Source organism: Arachis duranensis, chromosome 1, assembly GCF_000817695.3.
Source record: "Arachis duranensis cultivar V14167 chromosome 1, aradu.V14167.gnm2.J7QH, whole genome shotgun sequence".
Taxonomy (NCBI): domain Eukaryota; kingdom Viridiplantae; phylum Streptophyta; class Magnoliopsida; order Fabales; family Fabaceae; genus Arachis; species Arachis duranensis.
In genome coordinates, this window is record NC_029772.3 from 99,807,359 (window position 1) to 99,812,695 (window position 5,337).

Below are 5,337 nucleotides of genomic sequence, written 5' to 3' on the forward strand. Positions count from 1 at the left end.
ATATATATATAAATTTATTGTACTTAGCTCTATATAACTAACTTAAACACATATAATAGTTTTATTATTCACTACAAGAAAAGGTAAGTACCGTCGAATTTATCGAAAAAATAAATATAATCCGACGGTAATTAAGTTACTATTGGATTTTCTATCGAAAAAATCAGACGATATAAATTTTGTCGGTAAATAAAGACAATATAATATATTTTTTAAGAATCGATTGGAGTATTAATAACGAGCCTCTTATTACTTGAGCAACTATAAAACAATCTTAATCCTCTCCTACTGTTATATGTTTTTTTTCTCTTGTTCTTTATTTTAATTTAACTTTTAAATTAAAATTTAGATTACTATTTTTATTCTTTCATGTTTAATATCTTAATATAATAAATTAATTATATTAGATATTCTATATTTATATTAATTTTTAAAGGATAAATGATTTTTGTTCAATTCAAATCATTTAAAAAAATATTTTTATTTTTAGTTTTTAGAAATATAAAAATTCTATTCTATTTAGAGTTTCGGTGCTAAAGCATAGGTATTTTGTATTCATTAAACAAAAAAGGGTTGTAATTGTATAGCAATATCTGAAAACATATATTGGGGCGCCCTAAAGTGCTCATGGTATCATTATGAATATACAAACCAAAATTGTGAAAACTTAAAAATATACATTCCCAGTTTAGATGTGATGATTGTATCGCGATACTTAAAAACACAATTTAATAGATCGTTGTATCAAGTAGGGCTGACAATGGGTAGGGTAGGGTAGAGTTTGGACTCTATCCTAACCCTACTCGCAAGTTGAAAACTTTTTTAAAACTCTACCCTACCCTACCCGCGAGTTGAGAATCTCTCAACCCTAACCCTACCTACACCCTAAAGTTCTAAACTCTACCCTACCCAACCTTATCCGCAGAAAAATAAAAAATTTTTAAACAAATATAAAATTCAACCATTCCAAATTTCATACATATTAATAAAATAGAATATAAAAAACTAAGTTCAAATTAAAATTAAAAACAATAAAATCTTAAAGAAATCCAACATAAAATTATAAATAATATGATCATCAACTAGATTAGTGGTTATTTCAAATTTTTATAAGAGAAAGATTGTGAGTTTAACACTCACTTTTTTCACTACATACATAACTTTTACATATATATTATATAATATATTAGGAGTGCGGGTAGGATAGGATACGGTATACGGTATACCCTGAACCCGTACCTTATCCTACCCGCAAACAAACTCACACCGTACCCTACTCGCAGCGAGTCGGGTAGACAACCTTATTCAAACGGGTTGTGTATTCGCGGATAAGGTATATATTGACAGTCCTAATATCAAATAGTTGGATCATAGTTTCTTACTATAAAAATGGCTATGTGCACAGCAGCACTAACTATGAGAAATCTATCAATCCACATATGATGTGTGAACAATAATAGTTAGGTCCATAGTCAGTAGTTAAGTATGGATAAGGAGGCATAGAATACATATAGTGAGCTACAAAAAATAGTATATATCTCCTGCATTTTAAATTTCATTTTTTAGTCAAAACAAGTAATTTTAATTTACATTGTTCCCTACTAATTCGAATCATATTTATTCGATTTAGTATTATAATGTATAATTCGAATTTAACCAATTCAATTTATACAAGTATATACACAAAAACATGCATGTAATGTTCCTAATTTAATTTTGAGACATTCATGTAATATTAGTTAGTGTTTGGTTTAATGATATGTTTTACCCAATAATTAATTTAGTAGGTAATTTTTGTTGTAAACGCGAACAGCCCAACCTTTGGAACATACTACAGCCCGCATAATCCAATTCGTTTTTGGAATATACACTACCAGAAATACGGGTATTACCAACGGGAAGATACCCACGAATAGAAAATAGTGGCAAATTATATGATCGTGATAATCACTTGCAACGTCTTGTATGTCCGTGGCTAAATTTTGTGGATTTTTTCGACGGTTTTATTTGTTCGTGGCTAACTTGAGATGACTTTCTTCATTTACCACAGACCTAATGGTCACCGTGATGAATTCAAACGATTTTCACTTCAAACTTTTGTCTTTAATTTGGCGTTTTTCTCCATCTCTTTCAAAATATTTTTATGCAGTTTATACTTTTTCTCAATTTTTATGCAGGCTTTTCCAATTCTCTAATTGTTAGTTTTTTCTCCCTTCTTCCTTTTTAGTGCTGCCGCTGAAAAATTATACTCTGCCATATCTCCGAATCTTTTTTTAATTTTTCTTTCTTGATTTAAAAGTAATTTTTTTTGTGTGGTTGTGTTGTTCATTACTTTATAAAAATCATATTGTAATATAATAAAAAAAGACTAATTCATATACATACAATTTTACTATTTATATTTTTTAGTTGTCACTTTTTTTTATTCGTATTCTTTCTTGCCAAATACAATTTCGGTGTTTAATTTCACATTATGCATTAATTTAGAGATTTTAGTAATAAAATAAAATGATTCAATTAAAAATGAATGTTAAAATTATAAAAAGAGTATCAAAAGAGTACAAAAAAAGTATATATTTATCTTTAATAAAATAACTCTAGCTAATTCTAAAAAAATTTGATGCCATTTTTTTTAAATCCAACGGGTCAAAATTCTAAATTCTAATTTGTATGTAAAATTTTTAAAATATAATTTAAAGTTATAAAATTTACAATTTAATATTTTTATTAAAATTAAATTTTATTCTAAATTAAAAATGATAGTTACTTCACTAAACAAAATTCAAATTAACATTTATAATAAGATAAATGAAATTTTTAGCGGTAATGTTAAATGTAACTAGTAGCCCACTCACCCAGTTTTTACGATAACTTCCTCATACTATTTTTTTCTCCAAATTCCCTATTTGTTAGCTCCTGTAATTGATTCAAGTTTGATAACATGCAACCAACCCCTCTCGCTAATAACATTCTCTTCAGTTTCTCCAAATCCGTAATTTCTTAGCTCCTGCAACTAACTTTCAGAGTAAATTTGTTATGCTCAATCCGTTCCTGTTTAAATTATGATTGAGTACGATCGCATTAGACATTTTGTGGAAGAGAAAGGACCATGATTTGCAGCAGTTCGAGTACCGTCGGTTCGAGTCGCCGAAGAAGCAAGCAAAATCGGTGGAATCCGATTCTACGACAAATCGTGAAGAAGACTTGAAGGAACCCTAGGTTGCTTCATTGCACCTCCTTCACTGTCGCTCTCTCTGGAGGTAGTGCTCTGAATCTTGCCTCTCTAAAATACTGGTCGATTTATGTTGGTGGAGATGAGTGCATTGTCTTGATTTTCTCTTCTTGTTGTTGGTGGAGATGAGTGCATTGTTTTGGATTTGCATGTTTTATTCATTTATCCTTTTGATGGTATAGAGAATGAATTTTTGGTATAAAGTATAATTTAAATGCATAAATATAATTATCTACTTAGTAGTACGTACTAATGTGATTAATTATATTCCTAATTAACTTTAGTTCTCTTTTATATGCTAAAATTCCTAAAATCAACATTATTTTGGTAATGCTCATAGCCATAGCAAGGTAGCAAATAAGAGTTATTATTTACATTTCTTATCATTTCTTGTGTTTCTTATTTTTGAGTCTAACTTTATGCATTTAGTTTTGTATATTCTAAACCACTTCATAAGAAGAAGTTCCACCATTTAGATCACTATGATAGCATCCATTCTTCAAACATGTAATTTTTTATATACTTAATTTTTTAAGAGCCTAATCTTTGTGAATATTTCTTTTTATATGAGTGTTATTTTGTGATCATAACAATGTTAATCAGTGTAGATCAAACTATCTCAAACCAGAGAGATTTTAGTTTGATGTATGAAGAAAGAAGGAATTTCCAAGAATGGTAAGAAGCATTCTATACGTTGATCAATAGAAATGAGGTGGCAGTAAAAAAAACTTCTTAAAAAATTGTAAGGATACTTTATTTGATTTGCTTCTTTCAACCTTTCTTTCATTATAACACTAGACAGTAGTTGAGACTGTTTTCTTTCAATTATTAAAGCGAAGTTGTTGTGTGATTGAAATTTGAAATTATTTAATAAAGAATAAGAAAAGTGAATTCATAATTGAAGTGGAGGCTATAGGTCATGTTAGACATAAACATCTTATGTGCTTGTTTGGAGGGAGTTAACAGGTATTTATTTTTAGCAAAGTAAATCATTTTAAGTTATTATCTATGCTCTCACAACTCCTGAGTACATAGTATCTATTTCTTTGTATTATCAATAGCATTTTTATTTGTTTTTGTTTCAGTATTTAAGCTACTAATGGATGAATATGTGAACAATGGTAACTTAGAGTAATGGATGCATGTTGCCATGGAACAAGGGACACTTACCTGGAAGATCCGCATGCTCGATATGCTCGATATTTATCTGGTAAGTTCAACTTTCTACTCTAAAATATTGATCTTGTTAATTGCTAATACATTTCTATTTTTATTTTTAAATTCTGTCTCTAAATGATTTTGATTGTATCTGATATCTTACTTACTTACATGAAGCAATTGAATTGAAAATTGTTTAGTAGGATATAAGTCTAGCAATATATAATATATTGATTGATGAGGAGTTTAATGATATGTTTTATGTTGTGAAAATGAAAACTCAGCTTTATTGGGTATGCATTTTTACTTTTTTTTTTTTACATTAAACTATTATTTTAAATAATGTCTTGGAACATTTTTTTTTCATGAATTAAGAGATAACACAATCTTATTTGAATGTTTTTAGGTGGCAGCGACGAGGAGAGAATAAGAAGAAGAAAAATAAGAAGAAGAAGAAGAAGAAGGTGGTGGTGGTGCGATGTAGCAGGGCGGCAAGGCGACGGTGCGGCGGTCCCCTTCCCTCGCCCCTCCCCTTCTCCCCCTCTTTCTTTCTCTCCCCACCCCCTTCTCTTATCTATCCCTTTCTTTCCTTTCTTTTATTTATTTTATATTTATTTTATTTTATAATTATATTTATTTTATTTTATAATTTTTTTAATTAGGAGTAATTTGATAATAAAAAAATAAAATTGGTAAAAATGATGATTTTAAAACGTTTTTGAACATTGAGAATGATTTTAATAAGAAAAAAAGATAGGGGACGATTTTGATTTTCGCCCCTTATACCTTAGGGTCGATTTTAAATAATAATAATAATAATAATAATAATAATAACATATACATAGTTTTTCTTTCTCTATAATTAAATTTAGTAGATTGATTTGGTCCTAAATTATACATCATTTTTCGTTCTCTTATGCTCAGGTCATAAGCGTTGAGAAGAATAG